The sequence below is a fragment of the Lolium rigidum genome, chromosome 6 (assembly GCF_022539505.1).
Source record: "Lolium rigidum isolate FL_2022 chromosome 6, APGP_CSIRO_Lrig_0.1, whole genome shotgun sequence".
Taxonomy (NCBI): domain Eukaryota; kingdom Viridiplantae; phylum Streptophyta; class Magnoliopsida; order Poales; family Poaceae; genus Lolium; species Lolium rigidum.
Window position 1 is genome coordinate 338,918,478 of NC_061513.1, and position 11,478 is coordinate 338,929,955.

Consider the following 11,478-nt stretch of genomic DNA (forward strand, 5'->3'; position numbering starts at 1 on the left):
TGCCTAGATCTATCTAAGTGTAATGTTGTAACGGAGATGGTTTTGGTGACATGCCCTGTCGAAAGCGGTTAACATTCTGCTAGAACGTGGTGGATGTAGTCGTATTCGTCGCCGACCTCGGGGCCATGTTCAATCTCCGCGTACAACGTCGAGTGCGACAAGTGTCGCACCTCGTAGGTTTCGCATATGTACGGTGTTTGTGAGGACTCCCGAACCTGTTGATCAGGCTGAGATTGCAGATGTAGATCTTCTGGATCGGAATCCCGGTAGCGCTCCCGCGTACCGGGTGGTGATGACTCTATTTGTTTTGGAGAAAGACCCGCTCCTATAGATCCTTTTTTCTCTCCCTCGACGCACGTTCTCACTGCAACCGCCTCTCCTGTCCCATCATCTTCTCCACAACCGAAGAAAAAACCCCAAAGAAAACTGCCGGCGATGGAGAATAATGAGATGCCCATTGTCGGCGCATCAGCCGCCGACGCATCGGCCGTGGCCCCCGTCCAGGCCCATGCCACTGCTTCCAACGTAGCAGCCGGCGCATCAGCCGCCGGCGCATCGGCCGCCGCCACCGTCCAGGCCCCCGTCGCTTGGAACCCGTACGAACCAGTGCCGTACGTCTCGCCGGAGAACCCCTACGACACCAGCATCGTCGACGACGAGCCGGAGGTAAGCCTTTGCTCCCTTGTTCTTATCCCATTTCAATCCTTTTATGTTAGATCTAGCGTTATTAGGGTTCGTCTGTTCCTAGTTCAATCCATTTGTATTAGATCTTGCGTTATTAGGGTTCGTCTATTCCTAGTTCAATCCTTTTGTGTTAGATCTTGCGTTATTAGTGTTTGTGATTTGCTTTTGTTTAAGATTTGTGCCGATGATGATGAATATTTGGGCACAAATTGATTGAGGGTTTGGTCAGTAAAGAATTGGTGTGTACAAATTTCTTGTGCATGATCTTTGGTTTACTAACTCAAATCCTGGATATAAGTGTGTCCAATGTAACTGAGGCTACCTCTTTTTTTTCGAGCCCATATTATCATGCATGATCTTTGTTCACTCTCTGTTCCATCATCGTTGCAATTGACTCCGTGTTTTTTGCACGATCTTTGGTGCTACGTGACAGGTGCAGAGCAGCGACGTCGACAGCGACGACGAGTCATTCCACACCAAGACTCTTCACGTCCTCAGGGAGGCTGCAGTCCGGCCATTACGATGGCCCCTTTGCTCGAGGCATTTACAAGTGCCCCTTCGCAACAGAAGCTCCGCGCCACCGACTTCAACCGCCCGGTGAACCATGCTGAATCCATTGGCAGATGCGGCGCTAGAGTTGAAACGACCGTGAACGTGCATGCGTTCATGGCCAAACACAAAGCACTTGGGATTCACCTGCGCAACCTCCAAGCGAGTCACCTGCGCTACCTGGAGGCGTTGAACGTGCCTACTGCACTCTCTGTATGTGACTGCTCTATCTGTAGAGCAGTTTAAATTCATGTAAAATGTAGCTCATGTTGTATCTATCGTTACTACTGTTGGATCTGTCGTGAATATATCTATGCTATGTTGGTTGTTGTATGCAGCTTATCCTATATTTTCTCTAGATTTGTGCCCTAGATTTCCTACCGGATTGGGTAAAAACGAAGGCATAAAGAAATGAATGGCGTTAAAAAACAGAAGGAGAAGATGCTCTAGATTTGCTACCAATTTGGGCTATCAAATATGAATGAGATCGAGCGAGAGAGAGGAAAAAGGTACATTGAAAACTGCTAATCTGGGCGAAAGAGATAGAAACCACTCATGCCCACGTCCCGGACCCACACGGCTCCACACGCTACGGCCCCACGCGCTACGGCCACACAAACACGGTCTCGTCCTGTCCCACGCGGTCCCTTCCCAGTCCCACACAACGTGGCCCCACACGACGCGGCCCCACAAACGACACGACCCCACTCGTCAGCACGGAACGGTCAACTTAACGGATTCCTTCCGTCCGAGCTCCTTCTGCGGGTTTCAGACAAGGACTTGGGGAAAACTGAGGAAAAACTAAGGAGCTGGGGAAAACTAAGTACAACTAAGAACCTGAGGGCACGAAAATAGAAATCCCTAAATATTTATCTCAAAAGACTCTCTCTGCAGGCTAAACCATCTGATTCCCCCTTTTGGAAGGGACTAATGCATGTGAAAGTTGATTTCTTTGCTCGTGGTCACTTTAAATTGCGTGATGGTTCGGCTATTAGATTTTGGGAGGATATTTGGTTGGGTGACACTACTTTAGCGCAGTAGTACCCATCCCTATATCACATTTCACAACATAGAAATGTCTTGGTTGCGGATGTGTTAGCTCATGCACCTCTAAATATTCAGTTTAGAAGAGTGTTAAATATGAACAAATGGACAGCCTGGTTGCACTGATGTAGACGCCTAATGACTGTTAATCTTGGTGATGAGCCAGATATTTTTGTTTGGAATGTTACAACTTTAGGATTTCACTGTTAAGTCTATGTATGAAGACTTGATGAATGACCACACTCCTTTTCTGCGAAAATATTTATGGAAGCTAAAGATCACACTCAAAATAAAAATATTTATGTGGTTTCTCAATAACAAAGTGTTGTTAACCAAAGATAATCTTGCAAAAAGAAATTGGAAAGGATGTACGAAGTGTTGTTTTTGTGGTGCACAAGAATCTATTGAACACCTTTTTATAGATTGTCCTTTTGCAAAGTTACTGTGGCGCATGGTTTGCTTCGCTTTTGATCTTCCACCTCCAACTAATAGTACTAATATGTTTGGCAATTGGTTGAATGGAGTTGACAAAAAAGCAAAGGATCGGATACGCATTGTTTTATCGGCCTTGTGCTAGTCAATATGGAGGTGCTGAAATAATATTGTGTTTAACAAATCAACTTCTTTTAACATTTTGCAGGTTATTCATATGGTGGTCGATTGGGTACAGCTCTGGGCCTTGCTGCTACCTCAAGACCAGCGGGATATTATGGATACTGGATACAACCATCTCCAGATCGTCGCTCAGGATATCTTGCCCCAGGCTGGTTGGTGTCACATTAGTCGACTACAGGATGCTTAGTTGGCTTTGTTTTCGAATTTTGTTGTTTCGCTAGTTGATATATGTATCGACTATGAGCGATTTGTGACTTTTGTATTAAGTACTATGTGGCATTGAGACTTAATAATAAAGGCCGTGTGCATCAGCATGATGCAGATGCTAGGGTATTCTCTCCTTTTCGAGATTGCCATTATAAACATAAATCTTCAACTCTAGACATAGATACCAATTGATTCTATGCCAATACATTATACGTAGTTGATAGAATATATAGGCAAGCTACCAGAGGGGAAATAGTACAAGATGGAATTAGTTCTCGTTTCTTTTCCCCTTTAAATCCAGTTCAGGGAGAGCCTAGAAAGAACGGTAGTAGGGAAGGAATAGGCCGCCTCGACGCATACCAAGAAAAAATTACTAAATAATAAATTTTACCTTAAACTAGAAGCAACGCATACCGAGAAAAGAATGCTGACGTCAAGGAAAAGTACAAGGTGAACGATGAAACAAATTAACGCTAGCTAGCAGAACCACGTTAAACGAAATGTAAATAAATAAGTCTGGTGCACATTCCTAAACAACATGTAGCCACCAGCCGAGTGGCAAGCACCACGCAAATTGGCCGACCCGTGCTGAAATGCACCCATGTTGTATTTCTATATATACGGTACCTCACGAGGGTCCAACTAATAAACACATAATATTGTAGGGCATGTAGAGAGAACTAGTTGATAATTAATACTTTTCACTTTTGCTTCAGGGAAGATGATTTTCACTTTTGCTTCAGTGCTGAAGCTTTGGCACCGTTAAACGAATTGATGCTCATTATCTTTCGCTACCCATTCCGTAGGACTTAGGAGTCCTCGGGCTAACTTACCCCTTCACATTAGGTGGGGTGGTACGTGGGAGACACCGGAGCACAACTCGATAATTTTTTCTGCAACAATATTAAGAAATCAGTCTTGCCCCTAAAGCGGCCATGTAGATGGCATCCAACGTTATTTTAGTGGAGCGTCCTTTTGTTTTGGTGGACCGCATTGTTCATTTCGGTCTGTGCGTGTGGGCCCACTACTCAGTGAGACAAAAAAAAACTCCTTAGGCACTCCGACTCCTCTGCAACGCAAGCCCCATATATGGCTATTCAAAGCTCCGCCACAGTGTGTTACCATAAATGAATCTTTCTATGATACTTATCCATACATCCAATGAAAGAGATGCTCCGGGACAAGGGTACGGATGCATGGTCAAGTGGAGATTAGAGATTGGGCCTAAGATCATCGAGTTCGTTCACAGGGCAATAATCAAGTCACTAATACTGGTTGATTTTTATCTGAATGAACAAACAGAGACTATGTGGTACTCCTCACTATAACTAGCCTAATTCTGTTGTTGTCACTGCCTGAGTACTTCCTTCCATTTGAAACTTTCCTGCATGAACCGTCCTGATAACTGGTCTTGATCTAATGCTCTCACTCAAATGAATCTTCTGCTACTGATCTGAATTATGCAGTACTACTAATCTAGAACGCTTCGCAAGACGCCTTTACGCGTAACTTACGTGTAGCCGTTTTTCATCGTTCAGTGTTCACCTTATCTGTGTCCTAACTACGGCTGTACCTTGCACTAATTGAATGATCAAGTAGGAGTACTAAATGAGAAAGTTTGAATGCTTTTAGGTCTCATGTACGTCCCCTTAGTTTAAGTCCGATGAAGTAGCATCAACTATTCAACTAGTACTATTGTATTATCTGATGACAGGACTGTCGTGTATCATTTGAACCGTCCTGATCTAATGCTCTCACTCAAATGAATCTTCTGCTACTGATCTGAATTATGCAGTACTACTAATCTAGAACGCTTTGCAAGACGCCTTTACGCGTAACTTACGTGGCCGTTTGTCATCGTTCAGTGGTCACCTTATCTGCAAGGCCGTCTCTAGAAATTGGGGGCCCTGGTGTGACTTGAAAAATGGGGTTTTAATTTTTTTTCTTAAACTCAAAAGGTACAGTAATATTGAGAGCATTCTTTTGAGACTGAGACTGAGCTATTCTATGTTTCTGCACGAGTTTGATATTTTGTCTTTCTCATGATTTGTCCTGCTTCACAAATTAATAAATTAACCTAATAATTCAAACACTAAAACATGTCTAGTCGAGTTGCAGCGGTCATACCTTGTCGCGTGATAGACTGATAGGCTGATCGCCGATCGCCGATGCGCTGGTTGGTTAGATATGTCGGCTCGTTTGGCGAACGGCGAAGCAGGAGGCACGCGCCCACGCAGGCAAATACCTGGGTCCAGGAACAACGATCGGCACCGACGCAAGGCGAGCGAACAGCTGAACAGAGGAACTTGATGTTTTCGTCGGCCGATCGGGCTCTCGGGATGTGGCCGCGTCGCTCTCGAACCTCGATCGCAGACGGCGGAACGCAAGCCTCGTGCTAAAAGTCGATCGCATCTACTCCTGATTGGAACTGGCCGACTGGGCTCGTGCGGTGACATATTTCCATCGTGGCCTAATGCAACGTATGCTTGGGCTGCAGGAGCAAAATAAAAAAGGCCGCTGTAGCTGGGCTACTAGCAAATTGATTGACGCTTAATTAGTAGTAATAGTAAATTCGGGGGCCCTGGAATTTGGGGGCTCTGTTCTATCGATCAACTCGATCATGGCTATCAACGGGGCTGCTTATCTGTGTCCTAACTACTCCCTCCGTCCTAGAGTGTAAGTCACATTCTCATTTCCAGGTTGTCCGGCATATGAGGCAATAAGACATAATTTTGCATTAATTGGAGTTACTTAGCTGCATGCAGCCCACAACTTCTCTCCTCCGCATGCAGCCGTTTTGATTGGAGTTAATTAGCCGCATGCAGCCCGGAAAATAAGATTCGTACTCCATCATGCATGCAATAATTATGAGACCTTTTTATTGGCTGTTGCGGTTACGAAACGGCACTGTCCGGCCTAATTAGTCACAATTTCCGCTACAATCACGTTACGTCTTGGGCCAAGATACTAGAGGATTGTGATTTACACTCTAGGACGGAGGAAGTACGGCTGTACCTTGCACTAATTGAATGATCAAGTAGGAGTACTAAATGAGAAAGTTTGAATGCTTTTAGGTCTCATGTACGTCCCCTTAGTTTAAGTCCGATGAAGTAGCATCAACTATTCAACTAGTACTATAGTATTATTATCAGATATTCTGATGACAGGACTATCGTGTATCATTTGAAATTTTGAAGTGAGTGTGATCCTTCTCGATACCTCTGGGCTATGTAATTAACTAGTCAGGTCTATTTGAGCAGATTCTCCTCTAGCACTCTTAATGCACTAAGTGGAGTGTAGTTCAGCAAATCTACCTTAGTTTATTCGCAACCTGATGCTAGCTATATGTTGCTAGAATTGCTATTTCAGCAACTGTTTCTGAAACGGATGTTAGCTATATGTCGCTAGAAGCGGATTCTCCTCTATAACACTCTTACTAGACTAGGTGGAGTGTAATTCGGCGATTCTACTTTGATTTATTTGCAACCTAATGCTAGGTATATGTTGCTAGAATTGTTGTTTCAGCAACAGTTTCTATTCATTGAAGAAAGCGTGCATTCAGTATCTCTTAGACATTGCACCCCACTTCTTTGATCGGTGTGTGGTGAGCTTCCGCGAAATACCGTTGAAAACAGACTACAGGCCGGATACATGGGAGAGTAGGTTGATTCGTTAGGCATTGATGATAGTTTCCAAAATTATTACTGATCAGGTAAGAGTTTACTAATTCTACCTAGGGATTCTTCAGTACTGTCCACCTCTCCATACCGTTAGCAAGGCGTGGGTGCAAACGGAGAAGGCACTATTAATTTCAGCTATCGCGGCTAGACTTGTTGTAGAGATCTAAAAAACCCTTGAGTTTGCATTAAAACAGCCGGCAGGATCGAGACGATACGTAAGTACAGATCGCTGCAACTTGGTGGACTAAACTAGTTTGATTAAGAGATACTATGATCACCACAAAGAGTTTGGTGCACTAGGGATGTTTTCCAAAAATCCGAACTGTTGAAAAGGCTAGGCTATATATTTTACACTCCCCTCACGTTTAGGCTGACAAACGGGAAGACACTAGATGTGGGTAATTGTTGGTCGCAACTATTTGGAGTAGATCAAATAGTGGGTTAGCCAGGTTTAAACTTAAGATCTTCCGGTTGATACCATGTTAAGCTTCATGCATTGACCAATCATTTTAATAAACCGATATAATGGAAAAGGTTAGGCAATCAACCTGCAAAATGCAAATTGAGATAGCTAACCTGCATAGCTGCGCCAAAACTCCGCTTCGGTTAAAAAACTATCACACTGAAGAGATTAGCATGGAAGTTTTCTTTAGCGTACGTGGTTGCTAGCATTACCGGGGGTACCCCAATTATCCAACCATTACCTTCCGGCAGCGGTTAGGTCAAGACCAGATGGCGGCGCCCATGACGCTGCACGACTTCCTGCTCGACGGAGAGGGGATGACGACCGCATCTTGCTCCGGCTTCTCACCTTTGATCACGCCCGCTCTCCCTCTCCTCGGCGACCAGCGCAAGAAGGTTGCGGATTCGATCTGCATGAGATCTACTCCCCTCCCCACGGTGAGAGCTTAGGAGATCATAGCGTCGGATTCGATCTGCGTCGACCACCTGGTGGCGCAACCAACGGGGGATGATGTTGGCAAGGGATTAGCTGAGCTCAAGATTGAGGAGGGCACAAGCGTGAAGCTGAGCGGGGAGGGATTGCCTGTGCCAGTGTATCGGTTCGAGAAGGCTGGTCTAGTGGAAAAAGTTGTGCAAAACATGTTCATGTCTGGGTTCAAGGCCCCGACGCCGGTGCAGCGCTATTCCATACCGATGGCGCTGGCCGGAAGGGACCTGTTGGTCTGCGCGCAGCAGGGGTCCGGGAAGGTGGCCGCGTTATGCATCCCGGTGGCGAGTATGCTGCTTAGCCGGACGCCTGCAGCAGGAGGACAATACGGCAGACCACGTGCTCTCTTGCTCGTCCCTAACCATAGAATTGCAGAAGAGATTGTTCAGGATACTATGAAACTCGTTTATGAAACTGGAATTAGAGTTGTTCATTCAAGGAAGAATCAGAATTTCCAGATACATGAGCTCGAGGCTGGCGTTGATATTTTTGTTTCTACACCTGGACGCCTTGTTGACCTGCTCATATCTAATGAAATCACCCTGGAGGCAATAGAGTATCTGGTCATATGCGACATTGGTCGGCTGCTGGATCTGGGGTGTGAAACAAAGTTAAGGGAGATATTTGATCACACGTTTTTTTCGATAAAGGATGCTTTATTACTTCAAAAAGCAATTACATCCAGCCTCTGCATAACCAGGATGCACACAGCCGTTTGTTGTCTCAAGTGACCAAAGTTGTAGAAAAACAAAAATAGGCGAAATACATATCGGAACGATGAATCATATAACGCCTAAGAGCTAGGTGGAGCAATTTTTACTTTCCAGACAGACTTTACTTTCCAGTGATACCTTTGAACCAGAAGTACAGAATTTTGCTAGGAACTTCCTGTCAGATTACTTACTTATTACTGATGGGATGCTGGAGTTCAATATCGGCCTAACTAGTCAGAATATTGAGCTTGTCTCTGAAGGCGAAAAAAGAGACTTCCTGCTAAAAGTTTTGCAGAAGCAATCTTTCCATTGTGCTGCCCGGGTGCACCAAAGTGCAACATTAGTTTTCGTGGAGACAAAAGAAGAGGCTGATTCATTGAGTAATTGGCTAAACAATGAAAGTTTCTGTTCAACAGTTTCAACAGTGATATTTGGTGACTGCTCAGAGCAGGAGATGAGCCGCGCATTGGCATCTGTCATGTATGGTTTCAATCCTATCCTGATTGCTGGTGATGCAACCTCACTAGACTTAGATGTTGGAAGTTTTACTTATGTGATTAACTACGATCTGCCAAAGTCTATTGAGGAATATGTCGAAAGGATTAGAAAATTCCGGAGAGCTAGAAGGGTTGGGTCTATCACTTCCTTCTTCACTGAGTCCAACCAGTACATGGCAAAGGGCTTGTGGGAATTGATGATTGAGATAAAGCTAGAAGTGCCATCATGGCTGGTGGACTATGCTGATCCTGACTATTCTTGCAGATTCAAGGAATTGGAGTTACAAGATGAAGAGTATGAGAAGTACCGACATGATTTAGCTGGGTCTCTTCTCTCGCGCGAGATTAATACCATCTATGATTTGGTAGATGTTTATGCTGAATTAAATTGCAAGAATAAGAAAAAGTCAAGCTTAGAGGATGATATCAAGCGCATCTGTAGAGATTGTTGTATTGCATTTGAGCAACAAGAAGAACACAAGCTCCTCAAGTTCATGTTTGTCAAGCTTCTTCAGCATTCTTTTATCCCTGAAAAATATGGAAAATCTTATCGGCATTACAATTTCATTGCCAAGATCAAGGAAGATGAATCAGGAATCTGGACTGAAGGGACATACTTTGCTGAAAGCAAACTAGAAGGTGGTGTGCAGCAGTATTTTTGCTGTTTTCTGGAGCAGCGCGACAAGGGTGAGTGCTACGGATGTCAGAACGAGAAGGCTGTGATTCAGCATCCAACCACAGGTGACTATCAGAGAGGAACGCCTGATTATGTGTGGCCTTTCAACTATGGTGCTGAAATTAGTGACAGCGATGATGCTGAAATTAGTGACAGTGATGATGATTTGATGGACTTATATGTACTTGATTAACTTGTAATCCGTGTACCGAAACATCGTTGCCTTTGGTTGGTATTTATCGGAATATGCTTGCAGAAGAACCATACTTATGCATTGCAATATGACGAATGATGTTTGGTCAAAAAAAAAAAAGCATTACCGGCGGTACCAGACACCGAAGGTCAGAGGCGGATCCAAGGGGGGGGGCGAGCGGTGGCCAGGCCCCCCTATGCTTTGGCCACCCCCAACGACATGTAACAGGGGCCACTAGTTGTATACTTGCATTAGTCTTAATACTCAAGCCATTAGCACAAGGTCTAGTCCTAAATTACTAATCCAGCCCAGCCCAAAACAATTAATCAATGGCCAAAGGCCACAATAACGTACGTACTAGCCTGGGCAAAGCAGAATCGATCGCTTAATGCGCGGTTTCCTAGCACTACAGGATCTCATCTAGTTCTCCTCCTCGCCGGCTGCCCAGCCGGCAGCCGCGCACGATTTCCTGGTAGAGCATCGCCGCCGCTGCGCGAGGATACGGCCGCATAGGATTCGAGCGATCTATATGAACTGTTGACGACCACTAGGATCTGCCACCGCCAAGCCCTTAATTCCTAGCCTGATTATGCCAAGGTATTGTTGTATTACTATAAATCACGTTCTAGTTTAATTACTAAACCCAATAATTACTATATGCTAGTTTGGTTCCGTTATTTTGTACTGGTGGATTTGATTGGCATGAAGAAAAAGATACCACCCATTAGTAGTTATTCAAACTTGTAGAAATATTTTGTAAATTTATGTCAGACTTCTATCAGAACACTAGCAGTAGGCTGTGTTTCTTTTGCGTTTGTATGTTGTAGCACATGGATGCTGACCTGTTGTTTCTATTGCCATTTATAATGGAAATCGATCTCATCGAGGTTGCTTGGAAAAAACAGTTTGGTATCCACAAATACTTATAAGAATTGCTGATTTTTCGCGTTGTACCCATTTTATTGTCGATGTGTTCATCGCCCGCCCCCCCTATACTCAAATCCTAGATCCGCCCCTGCCGAAGGTCACCGCCGGCGATTCTTGCACGAGCTACGCACCCACGAACAACACATGTTAGAATTCAGAACACCGCAGCCGTGCATGGGAGTGCGTGCTATGCTGGGCTGCTGGGCTTGGCACCGCTGAGATCGCTGCAGCCCTGACTGCGAGAATTCATGTCCGGCGCGTGGATAGCCCTTCATCGTCGCGCCGGCGCTGCATCGACTGCGCCGTGTCTCCCCGGCGCTGAACAGTGCCTACGCACAAGCTGAAACTGCGCAGCTGATCGATCTGCTGCCCTGCCGGCACGTTATGGTACTCTGAACCCGTGGCATGCATGCGGGGTGACGCACCTTAGCTTCGCCTGTCTGCCTGGACCGCGAACTGTGGGGTATTTGCTTGCTGCGGCTCAATTCTGACCTGTTGGTGAGTGAGCGAGTGATGGCACGGCCAGGCTGACTCTGGCATTCATTTTGTATGGGTGTGTATCAAGCCACAGTTATGTTTGCACCAAATTTGCTACTCCGTTAAAGTATCTCTGACAGAAAAAGAAAAAGGAAATTCGGGTGCCAATGCAACAAATTCGGTTTTGATGTCTCGCACAAAGATGGAAAACTAACCATGTTGGCTGTGGCAGTGGGCAGGCCAAGAACCATCCGTCAAAGGAAAACA

The 11,478-nt window shown here is 45.2% G+C and overlaps 1 pseudogene; it reads left to right on the plus strand.

Annotated features, from left to right (window-relative positions):
- The first annotated feature begins 7,511 nt into the window (after window positions 1–7,511).
- LOC124664876 lies at window positions 7,512–9,872 on the plus strand (annotated as a pseudogene).
- Window positions 9,873–11,478: the final 1,606 nt, after the last annotated feature.